The sequence below is a fragment of the Mugil cephalus genome, chromosome 10 (genome assembly GCF_022458985.1).
Source record: "Mugil cephalus isolate CIBA_MC_2020 chromosome 10, CIBA_Mcephalus_1.1, whole genome shotgun sequence".
NCBI classification, from domain to species: domain Eukaryota; kingdom Metazoa; phylum Chordata; class Actinopteri; order Mugiliformes; family Mugilidae; genus Mugil; species Mugil cephalus.
Window position 1 is genome coordinate 4,561,608 of NC_061779.1, and position 9,960 is coordinate 4,571,567.

Sequence of the window (9,960 nt, forward strand, 5' to 3'; positions counted from 1 at the left end):
ACATCACACAGTATTTAATTTGGGATTTCATTTTTAGATCTAAAGGCTCTGTTTTTGTCTAAAAACATACTGATAATGTATCAAACGTCTTGGGATTGAGTGTTTCAGTTAAAAATAGCACAGGGCACTTGTATCTTTGCACTGACAGCCTCCCTTGAAATCTTTTGTTCCTCGAGACCCTGAAGCTCCCGAATTCCAGGCCAGATGATGTGGGTCGTGCCCCTCACGCCCTCCTGCATGGCTGTAACATCACTCAACCCATCGCCCACCGTGCCCTCAATTTCTGGTGAGTGGTGCCGAGAGATAGACATAAACAAAGACAGCCATGCTTTTGGGTGACTTTGAAGCATCTATTTCGAGGGGAATCTGTCTGAGTGCAAACACGATATCTCACAGAGGAGTGTCTGACGCGTCCATTTAAAAGTGTCTGTTCCACTTAGCACAAAACCCCACCTAAAGTTAAAGTACGATGTACAATACAGTTTGAAATTACTTACAATTACACTTATTCATCACATAACACTGATTTTGTGCCAGATGTGTCAAGTAAGTATGGCATAATGCATTATTCCAAAAGCTGTGATACTGTAATATACTTTATGTTGTAATATTTTTTAAATAAAATTTTACTGTAGTTAATATGACATCAATTTACAATACAGTCTTAACATCCGTCACATAGAAGTTTAAGCCCCGTTCACACCTTGAGACCGGAGCCTCTGACTGATAACTGGTGTTATGGGGACCAGATTAAACAGTTTCCTCCAACGACAAGTAACTATCCAGCTGTTAACAGACACCAGTCATGCAAATTTATGATGGGTAACAACCACAGATGTGTCTACTTAAACCCAAACTGACCCCAACACTAGCAGCTGAGATTAGTAGCGAAACGTTTTCAAAAAATTACCCATGACTGATGATTATGCTTTTCTGCAGCACAATTAGACTTAGACAGACTTTAATGATCCTCAAGGGAAATTGCTTGGTCATAGTAGCTTAATTGTTACAAAAAGATGAGCTGCTGTACAGCTGGATAGAGTGAGGAATAAAAGAAGTTCTGCAGCATTCACTATGGGAGTGGAGCTGAATCAGTCTAATGTAGAATGAGCTCCTCTGTCCCTCTCGTGTTTGGTGGAGTGGATGGGATGGATTGTCCATAATGGAGAGCAGTTTATCCAGTGTCCTCCTGTCCCTCACTGAGACAAACATCTCTAACTCCATACCAATCACATGCCCATGTACCAATCAATTTTTTGAACCTACTAATGTCCTTTTTGCTGGTGCCACAGTAAAGAGTAGTGCGCTCGCTACAACAGATTGGTAGAAAGACTCTAGTAACTCACTGCACACATTGAAAGACCTGAGCTTCCTGAGAAAGTAGAGTCTACTCAGGCCCTTCTTGTACACAGCATCACTGTTGTCCCTCCAGTCCAGCCTGTTGTACATGTAGACTCCCAGGTACTTGTCGCAGTCCTCTACTTCCACCTCCAGGCCCTGGATGGTTATGGGCTCCACTGTAGTGACCAGCTCCTTGGTCTTGACCACATTCAGGAGTAGGTGATTTGCCTGGGACCACTCCACTTCAAAGCCCATGAACAGTGTCCTATACTCGACCTCCTGTCCATCTCTGATACACCCTACCACTACAGAGTCATCTGGGAACTTAGAGGTTTAGAGTGGTCTTTTAGAGTTTGAGTGTCTTGAGAGTTCAGTTTAAAAAATGTTGATGAGTTGTCCTACAGACGGAGCATATACTGATTTGTGGTAAATTATATGCAATCTCGCATTTTTATGTTCATTCTTCCCCCCTGCAGCTGTTCTATATCAGCAGCACAGCTGGCTCCGGCTCCTGATTCAAACGTGTATGGCCTCGCTCCAAGAATCTGTGTAGCTCGGTATTTCCGGCTGCCTTTCCATCTGTGGTGCCATTGTTGAATTTATTGTTTTGGATCAATACAGATGGAACACATCAAAGAAAGGGTGACTGAGGAGGTTCGGAGATACAAACATTTGTATGACTTCGGCAAAATTTCAGAGAAAAGTTTTAGCTGCCATTGTTTTTTTTTTTTTAAAAAATGAACCCATCTGGTAAAAAAGACACAGCGACACAGACTAGTTGTTCTCTATGCTGTGGAAGTAGCTAATAAATAAAAAAAAGAAAAGATTGCAAAGGTACTTTATGGTTGAAAATCCTTCACCTAAGAATTGCAAAAAGAAATGGTTAAAAGCACATGGGCCTACACGTTGCAGCGATATCGACCTTCATCGGGGCATAGCAAAAGGAAGTAGGACAATGCTTAAAAAGGGCACCAGCAGGTGCTCAGTGGGTGGGGCCTTGCCATTATGTCACACACCATGTGACTAACCATGTGACAGCTAGCCAATTAAAAGCACACTGACAAAGGGACATCACTAAAGAGAATCCTGCCTATCCCATGGCCGTTCATTATCAGCTGGCAGGTCACCCCTTGTCTCCCTCCCTCAAAGTCATGGTGGTAGAAGTTGTCCCCAAACCCCCAAGAAGGGGAGACCATCTAATCACCATTCTCCAAAGCTCAAGGGAACTTCTTTCCCTGGCCTTAATATGGAATGTGATCCTGTGTGAATGTGACTTTATTTTAATTGACATATTTTTTGTTGTCTATTCTTTTTCTCTTCAGTGATATGTTGTCAGCCAGTACGTTTATATGTACATGAAAAACAAATTATTGCCTTAATCCGACTTTAACTGGACAACTTAAGTATGTGTAAACACATTTCTCCGACTAAAATCAGAGTTCTCCTTATCTGATTAAGACATCCAGTTCATGCGATTGGAAATCAATGTCGTCCGGCATGTATATGCTCAATCGTACTCTTAACTAGACAACACATGTGCGTATGTGTCCACAACTGCTGGACCGCCATCTTATCTGCACCATAAGTAGTGCGCACATTATGTACGAGATTTAACAAAATGTGCCATTATCCATCTTGTTGTTTGAAATGCCGGTCTGCCACATTAAACTCTGGTTGTTTATTATATGATGTAATAAGTCAACTGGAAAGTGGGCTGTATTAACCCACTGAAAAGACACATATCGCCACCTAGTGTGGAGGAGGAGGACATGTTCCTGTCAGTTATTTGATTTTCTCCGTTGCATGTAAACTGGGACAAGGACAACATTCAGAAAGTCAAATTCGATAAAGCTGTGAGTGTGTTCTTAATTAATCGGGTTGTGGTAACCTACTAGCTATTAGTCACATGATGTGACATAATGGGTAGACTCCACCCACCAAACACCTATTGATGTCGTTTAAGCTATGTCTCACTTCCTGTTACTATGCCCTGAAATATATGGCCGCCCATGTGCTTTTAACCAGTTTCTGCCAAATACTTTTTCAACCGAGAGGCTTTGCAATCTTTTCTTTTTTGATCTCCCACTTCACCCACAGACCACATGAGGAAAGAACTATTTTGAAGTCTCCAGTGCGCCCTAAGCCCTTTCTGTCATCTTAGCTAACAAAGTTGTTCCAAAAATTTGACAGAGCTGATGCTGAATAATGGGCGATGTCCTGGTGTCAGGTAGATCTGGCAGCAGCAGGTTCATTTGTTTTATCTTCAGAGGTTCATGGAACAAAGAATCTGTCAGATTACTGTGCCTCTTCCAGTGGTATCAAAAAGCTTCAACAAAGCACATCAAAAATAAAAAAAAAAGATGCTGGGCTGATAAAAGATATACTGTTTATGTATGTGTGTGTGCGTGTGTGCACAATGATACTGTATGTTTCTGTGTTTTCCGTGTTGCCCCCATGCGAGTCTACACAGATTCAGCCTGTATCACCACCGTGCCTCATCAACGCTGAAACACATGCACTAGTCAATTAATCCAGCCGGCTCCATTTGATCCATATCCAGTGCAGGGACCTAGCCCGCAGTGTGCTCCGCGGAGCAGCTGATAATGAGGTGGAAATGCAGGACTTTTTCTTTTGAAACAACACGTGGGCTAAAGGTACTGAAAGTTTATAATTTTGCCAAGTTTTCTCTCTCTGTTATATAAAAATACAGCTGCATGCACTTCATAGAGCCACAAGCAATTATCAACAAATTCTGCATTGAACATTATGCAGATGTTGTTTCTAACATTTTTTTTTGATTGATCTTGATCTTGTTGGGTATTTGTGTTAATCAGAAAGTTGCACCCTAATATTATCTAATTTCAGCCGCGCTTTAATCTCTGACAGGATGTTTCTGGCTTTGGCCAACTATGCACTGAAAACACTTCAGGCAATGCAAAATATTAGCCTCTAACGGCTACATCGAAGGCTATAAACATCAAACATCACTATCACGTGATTATGATCACATTTAAATGCCAGCGTAAACACAGTTTATTATGTGAAGCCAATCTCTTCCACCGTCACCAATCCGTGAGTGCGTGGCATCCAACAAACCACCTAAAAACAAACACGTCCAATCAGGCAACATTCAACCACAACACACGGCGCGAAGCTTAATAAGCATCCCAGTCGACCTTTCATCTGTCAGTCATCCCGTCTTCCACTGTGATGCAGCAGGCGTAAATGATGGCTACATCCGTCCTCATCCTCAGCCTCATTTCACAACGCCGAGGTCTAATCAGCACGGAACAAAAAAGAGCCAAACAACACAGCTACCGTGCTAAAAACAGCTCCAACTTTCAACTGGAGCGTGTGAGCATTTTGAGTCTTTTAGCCTCACCACCGAAGTGAATTATTCAGTATTTGCTCCAACGCTGTGATAACTGACGGCAAAAAAGAAATAAATAAATAAATAAAAAATGGAGACAGTTGCTGGTTCTTGTGTTTCACGTTAACATTTTCTTTTGAATCTTATCTGTGTTTTGTGGAGAGAGCAGGTGGGCTGGATGAGAGGGGTGATGCCGGTTTTTCAGGCTGTCAGAGGGAGATTGATGAACTGTGGAAATGACGCCGTGAGCAACAGAGCCCATCACTTCTTGGATCTCATGGTGGAAAAACAACACGCTGATGACAAGCAGTAATGAGGTGTCAGGTTTACCTGCTTTACCCTGGCCAACGATCCACCTGGGTACCTGTCACACTGAGCGCAATGCAAAAGGGTCTGACTTCCTCTGGATAAGGCCACACGGGTCTATTTCGGTGAATATTCAGTATCTGTGTGGTTTGTACTTGAATTTGTCATGTTGTTGAGAGAACACGTTGTAAGTGGCCACAACTGAATTGTTAAATTTTAGGACTAAGGCTTGATTTCAAGATGGGTTTAAAGGGGAAATGAAACATAAATGTATTGGTTCTTGTACTGTGAACTATGACGACCTCATGATGTAATCAAATATGTCAATATGTAATGGAAGAAGATGAAATGAGCTCGGTATAAATCCGATTGGATATTGCAGAAACTAACTACCCCACTGTCCACATTAAATATCTTAGCAATTATATTATATTCCATTTGTTTGTTTTGTTAGTTTTTTTAAGCATTTTTTAAATTCCCAGCCCACACTGTGAATACTGTTATATTCGTGTATATTCTGTATTTTGTCTTTTATTGTTTATATATATATAAATATATTTCTTAAATAATTCTGTGTTAATGTGACATGGTCATTTCTCATACGTGGGATAAATAAACATTGTCTTATGTCTTATACAGCTATAGGAATCGCCATGCCAACCAACCCCATGATGTCACAGGCCACAATACAGACGTATTTTCTCCTTGCTAACATAATATAACAATAGTATAGTCAATAGTGTTATATAAATTGTTGATAAGATGCGGTTTACTTGATTGAGCGCTTCAATTCCCTTTTAAACTTCAGTTTAGTGTTAGATGAAAGAGGTAATCTTTAGATTTGGGTTTGGCTCTCTTGTGGTGTTAAGTGGTAATTGCAGCCGTGTTTTATTAAGCCTCTCCTCTGTGACAGTGTAATGATACATATTACCTCCTCTGGCAGAAGGATAACTACTGGGTGATGGATCGATAGACGGCCTATGGATGGATCACGAGTCGCAAAGTGTGAGTGACTTTAAATTTTGGTCCCAATTCCAAATTCTTTCATGTACTCTGTCGCCTTTCTGCCATCTTTAATTTGGCAACAGAAGCTGATTTAACATGCATTTAATTTAAGGACGATGTTTGAAATGGTCCCTTTAAGGTTAACGTTGGGTTATTAGCTGCAATGATTAGAAGAGCTCTCCAGGAAATTAAAGTTATGGCAACACAGACCAGTTTGAGTGTGTGTGTGTGTGTGTGTGTGTGTGTGTGTGTGTGTGTGAGTCGATTTGACTTTAGTTCCCACTGCAATGCCGCAACAAAGCACCTAATTAGCAGTTCTGTTCCTCTGCCAACAGCCAAAAATATGTGTGAGCCGGGTTAATGGCCTGGTTAACAATTAGCAATTTTGGATTGGTGGGCTACATTAGTGTACATAAAAAGAACGATTCCTCTGATGTCTCAGGTTAATTTTTGGTCTCTAACGCATACTTCCTCCTGCTGTAGGAACTTCAAGAGTTAAAATGACTGACTCCCTGTGGGCTGATCCGCAGTAACTTCTTAACAAAAAAGTAATTTTCCTGCAACTGAACACCTTCTGAGATCCTAGTTTCACCATTATTTATGAGCAGACGCTTGAGGTTGTACATATTATCCAAATGCAAACAGGGCGCTTTACATAAGAAAGAAAATGTCCTGAAGTTGCTTCATGCGCAGTAGTTGCAATTGCAAGAGCGGCCGCTTAAATCGTTCAAAGAGCAAGATGTACAGAGGACGTGAATATCTGCCCTCAGCAGATGACACCAGGAAAGAACAGAACAGAAGTGGTTTCCTGTTCTGTGTAAGGTATCTGTCACCTACACTGAACCCACTGGTAGAATGAGTTGAATGAGAAGTAGAAAAGGAGAAAATCCTCACCGGAGCTGCTGTGCTTCACATGTAACACTATGTGAACTGCAACCACTGCAGGAGTGTTTTGACAGGTTTGCAGCAGAGATACTTGACATCCATACATGAACCAATCCAGGGCTTTTTTACAGTTAAATCTCCATCTTCCATCCATTCCATTTCTATACCATACGCAGTTGGTATTTTTAATTCTTAAGGATACACCGATCAGCCACAACATTAAAACCACTGCCAGGAGAAGTAAAGGAGAAGTTTTCATGTGGTGCGGCAGCTGCACAGCACAGGAAAGGAAAGACTTAGCGCAGGTGATGAGGACAGCGCAGGGGATTGTGGGATGCCGTCCACAAGATCTGGCCTCAGTTTATGCTGAGCGAGTAAAGGGGAAGGCTAGATGCATCGGGCAACACACTCAGTGTGTTTACAATGCACGGCTTAATCAAGCTATGCTCCAAATTCGACTTTCTGACTGCAGCCCTTGTCCTAGTTTACATGCAGCAGAAAAAAACGAATAACTGACGGGATAATCCTCCTCCTCCACACTAGGTGGCGATATGTGTCTTTTCACTGGGTTAATACCATGTCAATACGGCCCACTTTCCGGTTGACCTATTACGTCATATAATAAACAAAAGTCGTTCGTGCGGCAGACCGGCATTTCAAACAAAAGTAGGATTTAAAAAAATCCTACTTTCATTGTACTTAATTTTCACGCTACTTCTCGTGCAGATAAGACACTTCTCCTTCAGATGGTTCTTCTACCAGCTCTGTTTATCTTCTTCTTCTTCTGCAACCGTGGATGTGTTTGTTCCGGGGTCACACGTCAGCGCAGCGGTTGTGGAGCATGCTAACATTATCTTGTGAGTAGTGCAATTAAGCGTATGCATGCTGGAGAAAAATGAATTCCAATTGTATTATCTGAGTGTTTTAATCGTATAAGGAGAACTCCAATTTTAGTCGGAGTAGCGTGCTTACATGCACTTAAGTTCTACAGTTATAGTCCGATTAAGGCATTAATCTTTTCACATGCATGTAAACTGAATGAGGTACGGGAACATTAAACATAGACAACAGACTAAGGGACAGCTTCTTACCCAGAGCCGATCACTCCCCCATAGTGAAACACTCACACCCCACCCCCCTACAGAACCCTCACACATGCACCCTCCCGCCAACAGTCACAAACACTCACACACCTTCCCACACACAGACTAAACCATGCTGGCAATCAAACAGACCATCAGTCCTCAGGACAATCACAGACTCACAACATTTCATGCAGTGGAACTTGCACTAAGCTGCACTTTATGCTCACCGTTGATATTTACATTTTCTTGTACATATTTTTTACTTTTTTTTTGTAGTGTTATTTAAATGACTACTGGGGTCTCTGCAAAATTTTGTTATGTTCTCATAATGACAATAAATGTCCATTCCGTGATGAGTCACAACTGTTTTGGAGTCACAAGAGACGGATATCTGTCTCTTATACCTACAGTACCTGTAGACACATGGAGTATCTACATGTGAATATACAGAATCTGAAGGCAAGGCACAAAACATTGGTAACGGAAATTTTCTCTTTTGCATTTGCAGTCTTGACCGGTTATATCAGAGCGGGCTTTGCTTGAGTGCGAGTAAACAGTCCATGTGTGCCCTTTCACACATCACATTTCTCAAGCAAATGATTTGAAACACGTTTGACATTAGGAAATCTTGATGGTGCAAGAAGATGTTCATTGCTTATTTAAAGTGTTGCACTAGAACTTGATATTTTATGAAAAGCCAGAAGAGAAAAAAAAAAACTCAAATACTACAAACAAATGGAGGCAAAGATCCGTACTCTTGCTTTCTGTCAACGCTCCCTGGTTAATCTGCAAGCTTGTGCACAATGCACGATTAAAAAGTCGTGTTTTGCTTTCTGACAGTAACCTACTGGATATGACACAGTTGAAGAAAAGGCGCAGGACATGAACTCACAGTGTGCTCTGGGCAAACAGACACGAAGAGAACAAATGCCAAACGGGAGCACAGCAGAGTGGTTGGATGGTAAACGGAGTACTGCTTGAATATTTATTTCATATGACTTCCTGTGAGCTGAATTAATAACTAAAGCAGCAAATGTAAGAATGCTAATCCCTTAATAGGAACCGTGCAAGATGAACAGTAAACTGTAAACACACAAGCAAACAACGCGTGACATTTGTTCCTGTAACCCCCACTGGACCTTGAAGTTAATGAAGTCCAAGCCATTGTCTGCCTCTGTTGCTCTTACATTCTGTAGGGTTCATGTTCAAATGAAAGAGGCAGTGTTACCTAATTAAGCTCCACCAGGCAGTTGTGTTCTATCAAATAAAATGATTCGCCCCTTATGCACACACACACACACATATACACACATGCAGTGAGTGTCAAAACACATCCTCCCGCTACATCACACAGGAGGGGCAATTACTCTGCCTCAGGACAGTGGGCTGTTACCATTGATCTCAGCATCAGGAGGAAAGAAAAAACACATTTCAGCCGCAGCGAGCCACGCGAAGATACACATCAGAGGAAAGCAAAACGCTGGTAATTGAAGTGATTTCGGTGCATCTCGACCCGGCGAGGAAGCCAAGTCCTCCGCTGCCATTGTCAGAAATGATACAGCACATTATAGGAGAGTAATTACACCGAGATCAAAGAACATGTCAGCGGTAATCTGCTCGACTGCATGATCAATTGTCTGTGTGGGGAAATATTGATCTTGACGGTCTGCACGACGCTCTTCTCAGTCATGATATGGCAAGGTCAGCCTGCCTGTCTGCCTCTCAGCCGGTTCATACTTCAGTCCACAATGAAGCGTCTTGGGTTGTCAGGAAGTTCATATTCTCTAGAATTTATACAACCTTCATCCCTTGACCCCTACATTTTCTTTTTTCTTTCCGCTTCTGGGACACAGCAACACTCTGACTTATAACCATTCAGCTCCTTCTAGGCTCGTCGCTGTTCTGTGTGCTATCTGCAGTATGTGCTATGCTGCGTTTCTAGTGGAATTTACACATGCAAATCAAGGA